The sequence below is a fragment of the Aegilops tauschii genome, chromosome 6 (genome assembly GCF_002575655.3).
Source record: "Aegilops tauschii subsp. strangulata cultivar AL8/78 chromosome 6, Aet v6.0, whole genome shotgun sequence".
Lineage (NCBI taxonomy): Eukaryota > Viridiplantae > Streptophyta > Magnoliopsida > Poales > Poaceae > Aegilops > Aegilops tauschii.
In genome coordinates, this window is record NC_053040.3 from 309,487,573 (window position 1) to 309,502,834 (window position 15,262).

A 15,262-nucleotide genomic window follows, 5' to 3' on the forward strand; every position below is an offset into this window, starting at 1 on the left:
CCTTTCGGATGTCTCACGTCGCAGACTTTTCTTTCCAGGCCGACGAATCCCCGTGCACCATATTGTACACCATCGGCGACCAGAAGGTGGACGTGGGGAAGGCGACGATAATGGAGCCGAAGGAACCATTGTTCCACAGCCGGCCGATCCCCCCGAACGTCTTCAAGGTTTCCGTGGCCAGTGCCAAACCAGGCCACGAGAATTTGCCTCCTCTAATACTAGTGGGGGATGACGACGAGACCCCGCGGCGACTTGGTTATTGTTGCAATGGGTGGGTCCTGTTGTGGCCAAAGAGTCTGCTTCGTCTGGAGGCGGCCGGGAGCACACCCACGAGCACGCAGCCTCAGCAAGGTATGAACATCAACACCCCACCTACCCAATTAGCGTCGGGTGTCGGGTTGGGTGATAGCGGACGGGGTAAGGAGGAGGCTCCATTAGTCGCTGATGACGTCGCCATGGATGAGGATGACGATGACGATGGCGCTGAACAGTATGTCTATACTGGCGCCTCCTCAGGGTTTGAGCGTCACGAGTCGGTGCCTGAATTGCCGTCTCAACATAATATGGATGACCTTCCGGTAGTAAAGAAGTCTAGGAAGAGAGCGAGGAAAGGTAAAAAAGCTAATTCTATGATCCAACCGCCTCAGCAGCCTCGGCTTCAGGACCGTATAGATATCTCCGATGCGGATAAATGGCATATCCCCGGTCAACCAATCCTACCTGCAACAGCGCTACGGGCCAGATTCGGCGATCTAAGGAGACTTCATGACGATGTGCTGCGGGTAGAGAAAGGCCTCATCGCCTCGAAAGATCTAGGATACCCACTGTACGTGGTTAACGTTCCACAGCAAATGTCATACGTCGACTGCTTCCCCGCGGATAAGTTCTTCCTCCGATTCGATTACAAATTCGACATGTTTCACGTGAAGAAGCTGGATTCTACGTTTGTCCGCCTTTATGCCTTGCACATAACTACATCATCAGGGTTGAGCAGATACCTCATATCTGTGTCGCTGACCCGTACTACATGCACGAGGGCTTCTTGGGAGTCTGCGCAAAGCACGGTGAATACGCGAGGGATTACATCGTCAGTTTCATGCTCGCCAGTAAGGAAAAGGAGGCGATTCTCGTGCCTTATCATCCCATGTAAGTCATCCGCGCTGCTATCCTTCCTTCGATTTCAATCATTCATTTGCACGGTGGAGGCTAATTAATTTGAGGTGTACTTATTTTGTGCAGCGGCGGGCGCGCCATCCTCATCATTCTCTACCCCCAATTCTCCCACGCTCTTTACTTGGACTCGTCGAAGAACATTCACAAAAAGGATTACACCCACATCAAGGATGTTCTCGACAGTGCTATGTTTTACTACCAAGCAAGGGGTGGAGATGTCAGGGACAAGAAGAGAAGGGGCGGCAGGGTCGCCTTCAGCCACAAGACCGACTTCTGCTGCATCCAGCAACCGAACGATTCTCTTAATGATGGATTCTATGTCCTACACCACATGCTGGAGTATAGAAGGGATCACCAGAACCTTCGCATGTCACCTAGATCCGGCGATGCCCATATTCTGCAATGGGCAAAGGACATAGGAGATATCGAGGATCATCGACTTCGAGCTGAGTTCTATAACATCCAACGCGAACTTGCCCAAATCATCATGAAGGAGGTCGTCGGAAAAATAGGGATGTTCTACGGAGAAGGACAAATGTCGCGGGAAGACGTCCGAACATGGATAGCCTCTCAGCGTCTCGACATGAAGCCTTTCACTAAGCTCGAGGACTATCTCCCTGACATGGATGGATGGCATGACATGGTGGAGTGATTGTCGATATATGACAATGTGTCCATTTAGTCCATACTTTCTGTATGACAAAACTTTGAGTTATGCGCGGTGAAACTTTATTTGTGATGTAACTAAACCGTTCTCCTCCTCGACTAGCGAAAATCACTCTAGTTATGGCATTTTGGGTACGATGAACTTTGTTATTTATGCTTATGATATGTTGTTTCTATTTTTGCCAAGTCTGTCTCTTTCTGTTGCTCAACTATATATGTTGCATATCATCAACTCATGTGACGATGCAGGTGCATAGATCATAGATGGCGAAGAAGTGCTACGCCAGGAGTATATATACGACGAGTGGCTGGAGTGTCAGGCCCAGGTTTCCGGTTTCCGAGCGACAGGCAGTAGTTAGTTTAGGTCCACGCTAATGCGAGAGAGGGATACGAACTCATGTACTCAAAGTGATAGCTCTTCTCGCGTATATCATTGTTTAGATGGATGACGATGTATTTGCAAGTAATCGAGACTTGTATCGCTATTTTCGAGATGATGACGAGAGACCACTTTGTGTTGGATGATGATTATGATGATGCATGACATGATTTGATGAGACTAATTGTATGTATATGCTATGATTACATTTGTATGTGTATGATATGCTAAAGATTATTGTATAAAGCCTATTCAAATACAAAACAAATAGGGAAAAAAACTAATAAAACTAATAGTAGCGAGGGGGGAAAATTTAGCAGTAGCGCCGCGTTACCAGTAGCGCCTCCTTGTAAAAAGCGCTGCAGATAATATCAGCAGCGCCCTTTCCTAAAGAGTGCTACAGCTATTCATGTATAGCAGTAGTGTGGGACAACAGGCGCTACTGCTATAAGGTAGCTGTAGCGCCTTATTAGTAGCGCCGGCCCCCGCGCTACTGAGAGGCCTAAAACCCGCGCTGCTGCTAGGCTTTTCCCTAGTAGTGTATGAATCTCACCATGACCTATACTACGATAACACGAACCAAATGAAGAATCCGCCATGGTAACCTATCTTGTTGTCGGTCAAGGTGATCATGCATGTCCACGCCGGCCCACGAATATATAGGCTTGTCGCCGATAACCATGCGAGGGAGTGTACCTTTTGAAGGCAACCACTACATGCATATGTACGGAGGTGATGCGTGCATGCATGTTTGAATACCATTTCACAATATTGATGTGGCGCGTGCGTCGAAAATCGTACACTCCCCACACAGAGCGAGACCGGTTCATGACATGTCGTTGTACTAGCCACTTCGACTCGATGGGAGGGATTCATGCATACACATGCATGTGTGTGTGCTTACAATGTATCATGCATGTCTATCAGAACATGACCTATATATATACCATATTACAAGCAAAAAAATAATCCCCTCCTAAGTCAAATTAACCTCTCTCGTTGTCAGGAAAAAAGTAGTGATGGACGAAGCGGGCACACAGAATGAAAGCATCGATATCACTGATAACCGCTTAAGTGGGTGAGAAAGGACAGCCACCATCACTTTGCATGTGGGCCAAACATATATGTTGAATACCCAAAATGCACAACTTTGATGTGCCACACGCCTCAAAAACCATAAACCATGCACCCACACAGAGCGAGGTTCATGAAGCGTACTACATATGATGTTCCCCTTCCCCCCTCTTCGACGCATCCTATATGCTCCTACCGTAATACATACAACCCAAAAATAATCCTCGTCGATGGTGAAATTAATTAACCTCTCCTGATGTAGGTCAAAGTGATGCATGCATGCATCGACGATGGCCTCATGGGCCCATAGATGGAAGGGTCACACGTGAGTGTCCTAGCTAAGATAACCACCACGTGCATGCATGTGGCCCAAAGAGGTGTTATGTGATGTTTGAATAGCCAATTTCACAATTTTGATGTGGCACATGCCTCGGAAACAGAAAAGTCCCGACACTGAGTGAGGTGTATTGTTCAGGGACGCGTACGTATAGTATATATGCTAGTCCCCTCCCACCTCTTTGACGCGTACTATATACCACCATAACACAAACAAAAAAGATTCTACCTTGCTGTTCAAATTAACCTCACTGCCGGCTGTTCGTCAAAGTGATGGATGACGACCTCGCAGGCCCACAGAAAGCATCACACGCGATTATCGAGTGTCGTCTAGGACAACCATCGACTGCATGTGGCTAAAACATGTATGTATGAAAGGGTTGCCTAATATTTTAAATAACGAATTCACGACTCTGATGTGGCACCGGCCTGCCTAACAAAATGGCCAACCCACACGGTGGCTCACAACTCGTAGTGTACTGCGAGTCACCCGCCACCCCTAGAAGCAAACACCCACACACACACCGCGAATCTACCGCAACTACAATGCATGTTAAATTAATTATCCTGCAGTGAACATATGTTACCAAAGGAGGGAAGTTTTAATTTCAGAAAAAAACAGAGATCATTAAGATGATTTAGTACATTAATTGATTGATTTTATACGGGTATAATGTGCAAAAATCAAATTTGAGCTACATGCACATGTGACAGTGCACCTAAATGGATTGCAAAAACATATGTGTTTCACTGGGTGCATGTTTAGTCCCCGGGCAATAAATTTCAAACATTGAGAATCTTGATTTTTAAGTGCTAGTACATCCAAAACTTATTTGAAGTTCATGAAACTTATCGTGTTGTCATATGGACACCAATACAAAGTGGCATTGTACTTTTTTTGTCAAATTTGAGACCAGTTTTGATGTATAATCTTTATCTAATTACAAATGGGAGATTATTAATAATTGGGAACCAATATCTCATACGAATTATTTATTCGAATCATGAGCGTTAGACCAACAATGGATACGTGCCATACTTTGGTTAAGCAATAAAGCGGCAGCATTAATCATCCAAATAGAAAAACAATATACGTGCCATCGCGTCACCCGTGTGCCGTGCGAGCAGGCGTGAGTTGACGGAGCGCATGCGAGCAGTCCGCCGCGCAGGCAAACCGGGAGGCGTGCGTGCATGTGTGTGAATTGACGGAGGCATGCTCGCTGCACAGTGTCATCGGGAGGCGTGCAAGTAGCTGTGTGAAACTTTGGTAGGCATGCCAGCAGTCCGGTGCGTAGGCTCACCGGGAGGCGAGCCATCGGTTTAACCCCCGCCCGCCTCTCTCCCACTACTCCCGCTACCATATTAATGGTGTGCCCGAGTGGCCACAGCCCCCATCTTTGCCACACACACAATCCTCTCTCTCCGCTTGCATCCTCGATGCCGCTCTCAGTCCTCAAAGCCGTCAGTGTATTAGGATGACGCCAAAGTGCCCCATCAGAGGGAGTGGCGATGCCGGGGCTGCTAAAGCACAGGAGCACGGTGTGGAGATGGAGACAGAGGTTGCCGTCACTGCCGGCGAGTTATCTCTGCACCCTAACATCATCGACGGCGTCGAGCTTCCATAGCTGGAGGCGAAGTTGCACACTGACTCTGGTGATGACCCCGGCGACGACTCCGACGACGACGAGCAGCTGGTTAGTCATCTATACCCATTTATGTGTCAAATAGATCATAGGGTTACTATGGTTACTCTTGCCCCACCCCCTTGTTGGAAAAGAAATCCTATGGTTATGTTCTCCGAATCCATGAAATCTGAGTAAGTTTCGTTAGATTCGTGTAGTGTATTGATTGTATGAATGGTAAAAGTGATAAGTGATTAGTTGTTTCATCTGTGCAAATGATTTCTGCTAGTAATCCGACTAGGGTTAGTGTTCGTGCTAATAATTTCTAGCCAGGACTTGACAATTGATTTTGAATGACCTACATATGTTTGTGCCATTATTTTCTTCAAGATTTGTATGTACATAGATGACTGTGCTTAAAAATCGAACCATAATATGTGGATATGTATAAATAAATAGCCATAAATTCCTAATCCTACTTCACGGCATGTTAACATTGATTTGATGCCAAATTTGTTTTACTATTTGTATAGGTTTTGTCTGACGATGTGGACTGCGAGGATGAAGATGGCTAGAGGAGGTACAAGAGGCAAATCGTGAGGTAGCTTTATGCGGGAAAGCATAACAGGCGTATTAGGAGCTGGAACGGTGGCTATCGATGCCCATTTTGCAACCACAAGCTTCATGACGCGTATCTAAGTATTCTCGCGGATGCAAGAGGACGGGCCGTTGGCTCCTTCAAGCAGAAGTATTCTCGCAGGGTGGCGCACAGCACGTACACCAAGTACCTGGAGAAGCTTCAGGATCATGCCGGCATGTGAGATGAGATGTGGGATCGAACTATGTACGCTTGAGTATGCTTAATGGCGGTTGAACTATTTACTTATGGTTGAACTATGCATGTGTATGCGTATGCTTAGTATCTATGTCTAAGTATGTTTAATCTATGTTTACTTATGTCTAACCATGTGATATGGATGCAATCAGTTCGGTTGATGGAATCTACCTCCGTCTTGGTTTATTGGTCCCCTTTGTAATTTATGTTAAATTTTGACCAAAGGTTTAACTGACAAAATGTTAGTGCAGGTCAGCAAAATTATATCGTTGGATGGGTATTTGAGCATAGTGTTCAATGATATAATTTTTTGTGACATGCATAAACATTTCTTAGTTAAATATTTGGTCAAAATTTGGTAAAAATTACAAAGGGGACTAATAAACCAGGACAGAGGTAGTACGTCAATCACACACGGTTACCAAAATTGGAACCGTGTGCAATGACTTTCGTTTTGCCTATTGCATCAATCACACACGGTTGGCTCTACAAACCGTCGCCTCCAAAATTCTTTCTGGGACAGAAAACCCTCACCACCCCATTCAAAAAAGAAAAAAAGAAAACCCTCACCATCCCCACGTCACAAATTCCCCACCCCGCCCGCCACCCCTCCGGTCCCCATTCACAGCTGCACAAGCTCCTCGGCGTCTATGCATGGCACCGCCTATCGCGGCAGTAAGCACTTACCACGATGAGGGAGTCCTGGATTAAGGCGTCCTCGGGTGTCCGGCTCGTGTGTTATGGGCCGAACTGATGGGCCATGAAGATACAAAGTTGAAGGCCTTCCCCTATGTCTGGATGGGACTCTCCTTTGCGTGGATGGCAAGATTGGTGTCCGGATGTATAGTTTGCTTCTTCTGTAAACCCACTCTGTACAACCGTAGGCCCCTCCGGTTTCTATATAAATTGGAGGGTTTAGACCGTAGAGGCCATGAGAATTCGTATTGGCTAGACATCTAGGGTTTGGCCATTACGATCTCGAGGTAGATCAACTCTTGTAACCCCTATACTCGTCAAAGTCAATCAAGCAGGAAGTAGGGTTTTACCTCCATTAACAGGTCCCGAACCTCTGTAAACATCATGTCCCCTTTTGTCTCCTGTTACCTTCAATCCTCAGACGCACAGTTCGGGACCACCTACCCGAGATCGGCCAGTTTTGACACCGACATTGGTCCTTTCATTGAGAGTTCCATTGTGTCGTTGGCAGAAGACTCGATGGCTCGTTCAATCATCAACAGTGATGCTGTTTCCGGGGAAACCTTCCTCCCCGGTCAACTTTTTTTGTTCGGCGGCTTCGCTATGCATGCCAATTTGATTGATCACCTTGAACAGATCCACAGCTACGGCCCTGTTCATCAGATCAGATATGGGAGCCTGAATTACGTCGCCGACATCCGAGGAGACTTGGTCTTTGAAGGGTTCATGGCCTCGACCACCGTTCCTCTGCTCCAAGAAGGAAACCCATCGGACCCGTGATCAGGCACTGCTCAAAGACCTACTATCGAGGATTTAACCAACAAGCTAGATTACGCATCCGAAGACATCGACGGTATGGACGACGATGCCGGTCCCCATTCAACACCCTCACCATCCCCACGTCACAAATTCCCGACCCCGCCCGCCACCTCCTCCGGTCCCCATTCATACCTGCACAAACCCCTCCGCGTCTATGCATGGCACCGCCTATCGCGGCAGTAACCACTTACCACGATGAGGGAGTCCTGGATTAAGGGGTCCTCGGGTGTCCGGCCTGTGTGTTATGGGCGGAACTGATGGGCCATGAAGATACAAAGTTGAAGGCCTTCCCCTATGTCCGGATGGGACTCTCCTTTGCGTGGATGGCAAGATTGGTGTCCGGATGTATAGTTTGCTTCTTCTGTAAACCCACTCTGTACAACCGTAGGCCCCTCCGGTTTCTATATAAATTGGAGGGTTTAGACCGTAGAGGCCATGAGAATTCGTATTGGCTAGACATCTAGGGTTTGGCCATTACGATCTCGAGGTAGATCAACTCTTGTAACCCCTATACTCATCAAAGTCAATCAAGCAGGAAGTAGGGTTTTACCTCCATTAACAGGTCCCGAACCTGGGTAAACATCATGTCCCCTTTTGCCTCGTGTTACCTTCAATCCTCAGACGCACAGTTCGGGACCCCCTACCCGAGATCGGCCGGTTTTGACACCGACATTGGTCCTTTCATTGAGAGTTCCACTGTGTCGTTGGCAGAAAACTCGATGGCTCATTCAATCATCAACAGTGATGCTGTTTCCGGGGAAACCTTCCTCCCCGGTCAACTTTTTTTGTTCGGGGGCTTCGCTATGCGTGCCAATTTGATTGATCACCTTGAACAGATCGACAGCTACGGCCCTGTTCATCAGATCAGATATGGGAGCCTGAATTACGTCGCCGACATCCGAGGAGACTTGATCTTTGAAGGGTTCATGGCCTCGACCACCGTTCCTCTGCTCCAAGAAGGAAACCCATCGGACCCGTGATCAGGCACTTCTCAAAGACCTAATATCGAGGATTTAACCAACAAGCTAGATTACGCCTCCGAAGACATCGACGGTATGGACGGTGATGCTGGTCCCCATTCAAAACCCTCACCATCCCCACGTCAATAATTACCCACCCCACCCGCCACCCCCACCAGTCCCCATTCACACCTGCACAAGCTCCTCCGCGTCTATGCATGGCACCGCCTATCGCGGCAGTAACCACTTACCACGATGAGGGAGTCCTGGATTAAGGGGTCCTCGGGTGTCCGGCCCGTGTGTTATGGGCGGAACTGATGGGCCACGAAGATACAAAGTTGAAGGCCTTCCCCTATGTCCGGATGGGACTCTCCTTTGCGTGGATGGCAAGATTGGTGTCCGGATGTATAGTTTGCTTCTTCTGTAAACCCACTCTGTACAACCGTAGGCCCCTCCGGTTTCTATATAAACTGGAGGGTTTAGACCGTAGAGGCCATGAGAATTCGTATTGGCTAGATATCTAGGGTTTGGCCATTACGGTCTCGAGGTAGATCAACTCTTGTAACCCCTATACTCATCAAAGTCAATCAAGCAGGAAGTAGGGTTTTACCTCCATTAACAGGTCCCGAACCTGGGTAAACATCATGTCCCCTTTTGTCTCGTGTTACCTTCAATCCTCAGACGCACAGTTCGGGACCCCCTACCCGAGATCGGCCGGTTTTGACACCGACATTGGTCCTTTCATTGAGAGTTCCACTGTGTCGTTGGCAGAAGACTCGATGGCTCGTTCAATCATCAACAGTGATGCTGTTTCCGGGGAAACCTTCCTCCCCGGTCAACTTTTTTTGTTCGGCGGCTTCGCTATGCTTGCCAATTTGATTGATCACCTTGAACAGATCGTAAGCTACGGCCCTGTTCATCAGATCAGATATGGGAGCCTGAATTACTTCGCCGACATCCGAGGAGACTTGATCTTTGAAGGGTTCATGGCCTCGACCACCGTTCCTCTGCTCCAAGAAGGAAACCCATCGGACCCGTGATCAGGCACTGCTCAAAGACCTACTATCGAGGATTTAACCAACAAGCTAGATTACGCCTCCGAAGACATCGACGGTATGGACGATGATGCTGGTCCCCATTCAAAACCCTCACCATCCCCACGTCAATAATTACCCACCCCGCCCGCCACCCCCTCCAGTCCCCATTCACACCTGCACAAGCTCCTCCGCGTCTATGCATGGCACCGCCTATCGCAGCAGTAACCACTTACCACGATGAGGGAGTCCTGGATTAAGGGGTCCTCGGGTGTCCGGCCCGTGTGTTATGGGCCGAACTGATGGGCCATGAAGATACAAAGTTGAAGGCGTTCCCCTATGTCCGGATGGGACTCTCCTTTGCGTGGATGGCAAGATTGGTGTCCGGATGTATAGTTTGCTTCTTCTGTAAACCCACTCTGTACAACCGTAGGCCCCTCCGGTTTCTATATAAACTGGAGGGTTTAGACCGTAGAGGCCATGAGAATTCGTATTGTCTAGACATCTAGGGTTTGGCCATTACGATCTCGAGGTAGATCAACTCTTGTAACCCCTATACTCATCAAAGTCAATCAAGTAGGAAGTAGGGTTTTACCTCCATTAACAGGTCCCGAACCTGGGTAAACATCGTGTCCCCTTTTGTCTCCTAATACCTTCAATCCTCAGATGCACAGTTCGGGACCCCCTACCCGAGATCGGCCGGTTTTGACACCGACATTGGTCCTTTCATTGAGAGTTCCACTGTGTCGTTGGCAGAAGACTCGATGGCTCATTCAATCATCAACAGTGATGCTGTTTCCGGGGAAACCTTCCTCCCCAGTCAACTTTTTTTGTTCAGCGGCTTCGCTATGCGTGCCAATTTGATTGATCACCTTGAACAGATCGACAGCTACAGCCCTGTTCATCAGATCAGATATGGGAGCCTGAATTACGTCGCCGACATCCGAGGAGACTTGATCTTTGAAGGGTTCATGGCCTCGACGACCGTTCCTCTGCTCCAAGAAGGAAACCCATCGGACCCGTGATCAGGCACTGCTCAAAGACCTACTATCGAGGATTTAACCAACAAGCTAGATTACGCCTCCGAAGACATCGACGGTATGGACGATGATGCTGGTCTCCATTCAAAACCCTCACCATCCCCACGTCAATAATTACCCACCCCGCCCGCCACCCCCTCCAGTCCCCATTCACACCTGCACAAGCTCCTCTGCGTCTATGCATGGCACCGCCTATCGCGGCAGTAACCACTTACCACGATGAGGGAGTCCTGGATTAAGGGGTCCTCGGGTGTCCGGCCCGTGTGTTATGGGCCGAACTGATGGGCCATGAAGATACAAAGTTGAAGGCCTTCCCCTATGTCCGGATGGGACTCTCCTTTGCGTGGATGGCAAGATTAGTGTCCGGATGTATAGTTTGCTTCTTCTGTAAACCCACTCTGTACAACCGTAGGCCCCTCCGGTTTCTATATAAACTGGAGGGTTTAGACAGTAGAGGCCATGAGAATTCGTATTGTCTAGACATCTAGGGTTTGGCCATTACGATCTCGAGGTAGATCACTCTTGTAACCCCTATACTCATCAAAGTCAATCAAGTAGGAAGTAGGGTTTTACCTCCATTAACAGGTCCCGAACCTGGGTAAACATCGTGTCCCCTTTTGTCTCCTAATACCTTCAATCCTCAGACGCACAGTTCGGGACCCCCTACCCGAGATCGGCCGGTTTTGACACCGACATTGGTCCTTTCATTGAGAGTTCCACTGTGTCGTTGGCAGAAGACTCGATGGCTCATTCAATCATCAACAGTGATGCTGTTTCCGGGGAAACCTTCCTCCCCAGTCAACTTCTTTTGTTCAGCGGCTTCGCTATGTGTGCCAATTTGATTGATCACCTTGAACAGATCGACAGCTACAGCCCTGTTCATCAGATTAGATATGGGAGCCTGAATTACGTCGCCGACATCCGAGGAGATTTGATCTTTGAAGGGTTCATGGCCTCGACCACCGTTCCTCTGCTCCAAGAAGGAAACCCATCGGACCCGTGATCAGGCACTGCTCAAAGACCTACTATCGAGGGTTTAACCAACAAGCTAGATTACGCCTCCACCCCCTCCAGTCCCCATTCACACCTGGACAAGCTCCTCCGCGTCTATGCATGGCACCGCCTATCGCGGCAGTAACCACTTACCACGATGAGGGAGTCATGGATTAAGGGGTCCTCGGGTGTCCGGCCCGTGTGTTATGGGCCGAACTGATGGGCCATGAAGATACAAAGTTGAAGGCCTTCCCCTATGTCCGGATGGGACTCTCCTTTGCGTGGATGGCAAGATTGGTGTCCGGATGTATAGTTTGCTTCTTCTGTAAACCCACTCTGTACAACCGTAGGCCCCTCCGGTTTCTATATAAACTGGAGGGTTTAGACCGTAGAGGCCATGAGAATTCGTATTGGCTAGATATCTAGGGTTTGGCCATTACGATCTCGAGGTAGATCAACTCTTGTAACCCCTATACTCATCAAAGTCAATCAAGCAGGAAGTAGGGTTTTACCTCCATTAACAGGTCCCGAACCTGGGTAAACATCATGTCCCCCTTTGTCTCGTGTTACCTTCAATCCTCAGACGCACAGTTCGGGACCCCCTACCCGAGATCGGCCGGTTTTGACACCGACATTGGTCCTTTCATTGAGAGTTCCACTGTGTCGTTGGCGGAAGACTCGATGGCTCGTTCAATCATCAACAGTGATGCTGTGTCCGGGGAAACCTTCCTCCCCGGTCAACTTTTTTTGTTCGGCAGCTTCGCTATGCGTGCCAATTTGATTGATCACCTTGAACAAATCGACAGCTACGGCCCTGTTCATCAGATCAGATATGAGATCCTGAATTACGTCGCCGACATCCGAGGAGACTTGATCTTTGAAGGGTTCATGGCCTCGACCACCGTTCCTCTACTCCAAGAAGGAAACCCATCGGACCCGTGATCAGGCACTGCTCAAAGACCTACTATCGAGGATTTAACCAACAAGCTAGATTACGCTTCCGAAGACATCGACGGTATGGACGATGATGCTGGTCCCCATTGAAAACCCTCACCATCCCCACGTCAATAATTACCCACCCCGCCCGCCACCCCCTCCAGTCCCCATTCACACCTGCACAAGCTCCTCCGCGTCTATGCATGGCACCGCCTATCGCGGCAGTACCACTTACCACGATGAGGGAGTCCTGGATTAAGGGGTCCTCGGGTGTCCGGCCCGTGTGTTATGGGCCGAACTGATGGGCCATGAAGATACAAAGTTGAAGGCCTTCCCCTATGTCCGGATGGGACTCTCCTTTGCGTGGATGGCAAGATTGGTGTCCGGATGTATAGTTTGCTTCTTCTGTAAACCCACTCTGTACAACCGTAGGCCCCTCCGGTTTCTATATAAACTGGAGGGTTTAGACCGTAGAGGCCATGAGAATTCGTATTGTCTAGACATCTAGGGTTTGGCCATTACGATCTCGAGGTAGATCAACTCTTGTAACCCCTATACTCATCAAAGTCAATCAAGTAGGAAGTAGGGTTTTACCTCCATTAACAGGTCCCGAACCTGGGTAAACATCGTGTCCCCTTTTGTCTCCTAATACCTTCAATCCTCAGACGCACAGTTCGGGACCCCCTACCCGAGATCGGCCGGTTTTGACACCGACATTGGTCCTTTCATTGAGAGTTCGACTGTGTCGTTGGCAGAAGACTCGATGGCTCATTCAATCATCAACAGTGATGCTGTTTCCGGGGAAACCTTCCTCCCCAGTCAACTTTTTTTGTTCGGCGGCTTCGCTATGCGTGCCAATTTGATTGATCACCTTGAACAGATCGACAGCTACAGCCCTGTTCATCAGATCAGATATGGGAGCCTGAATTACGTCGCCGACATCCGAGGAGACTTCATCTTTGAAGGGTTCATGGCCTCGACCACCGTTCCTCTGCTCCAAGAAGGAAACCCATCGGACCCGTGATCAGGCACTGCTCAAAGACCTACTATCGAGGGTTTAACCAACAAGCTAGATTACGCCTCCACCCCCTCCAGTCCCCATTCACACCTGCACAAGCTCCTCCGCGTCTATGCATGGCACCGCCTATCGCGGCAGTAACCACTTACCATGATGAGGGAGTCCTGGATTAAGGGGTCCTCGGGTGTCCGGCCCATGTGTTATGGGCCGAACTGATGGGCCATGAAGATACAAAGTTGAAGGCCTTCCCCTATGTCCGGATGGGACTCTCCTTTGCGTGGATGGCAAGATTGGTGTCCGGATGTATAGTTTGCTTCTTCTGTAAACCCACTCTATACAACCGTAGGCCCCTCCGGTTTCTATATAAACTGGAGGGTTTAGACCGTAGAGGCCATGAGAATTCATATTGCCTCGACCACCGTTCCTCTGCTCCAAGAAGGAAACCCATCGGACCCGTGATCAGGCACTGCTCAAAGACCTACTATCGAGGGTTTAACCAACAAGCTAGATTACGCCTCCGAAGACATCGACGGTATGGACGACGATGCCGGAGACAAACAAAGCCAAGACCCACCATTCACTAGGCGCTGGACGGCTACCTCCACATATGATGTGTATATGGTGGATACACCCAAAGAGGACAACTACAAAGGCAGGAAAGATCCGATAGAGGACAAGCCCGCTGAGGCACCACCAAAACATCGACATTACTGGCGCCGCTCAAAATTGAGTCGCGAAAAGGAAAGCAACACCAGCACCGGAGACAATAACACCCCAGAGGATGCCGAAGATCCCGAAGACCCAGTCGAGCCTGTGTTCGAGCAGGATGAATGGGAGGAGGGACAAGTTAACCTCGACGAGCCGGCCGGGAATGAGGACTCGGAAGATAGTAACTATCTACCAATCTTCGAGGATGATGTCAGCCTCGTCAACGAAGACTTCATTGTGCCAGAGGAACCCCTCGAGCAAGAGCGCTTTAAGCGCCAGCTAATCGCAGCTGCTTGAAGCCTAAAAAGAAACAGCAACAGCTCCAAGCCGAACAGGATACCCTCAACGATAGATGGACCCAGGTCCTAGCTGCGGCCTCGAGCGCCCAACAAAGAGCTATCCAAAGCGTCGGCTACCACCACAATTCGATGACGAGGCCCTTGAGCCAATACCGTCAAGATATGACTGCGCTGATGAACCAGACCGATGACCGCGTGGGAGAGACAAGGCGGCTGCTTACGCCGAATACCAACCCGCACCACCCCGTCATAGAGGCAAAGAGACGGCGGCTCCCGGATACACCTACGACTTATGCCATGACTTGGACAATAGAGCCGGTCAGGCTAGATCAATCTATGGATCCAGGGGGCGTGCCCCAACTTGAGATGACGACCATCAAGCTTGGCGCGATAGGCATAACCTCAACCGGGATGAAAAGCAAACATGGACATCACCTGAACTTTGTCGTGACGTTGCCTGATATAGAGGCGCCGCACACCCCTTATGCTTTACCGACAAGGTAATGCAGGACCAGTTTCCAGAAGGGTTTAAACCCGTAAACATTGAATCATACGATGGAACGACAGATCCCGATTTTCTTCTCCGTATTCACATGGCTCGTAGTGATCTCCACGCCATCAAATACCTCCCCTTAAAGCTGAAAGGACCAGCACGACACTTGTTAAATAGCCTCC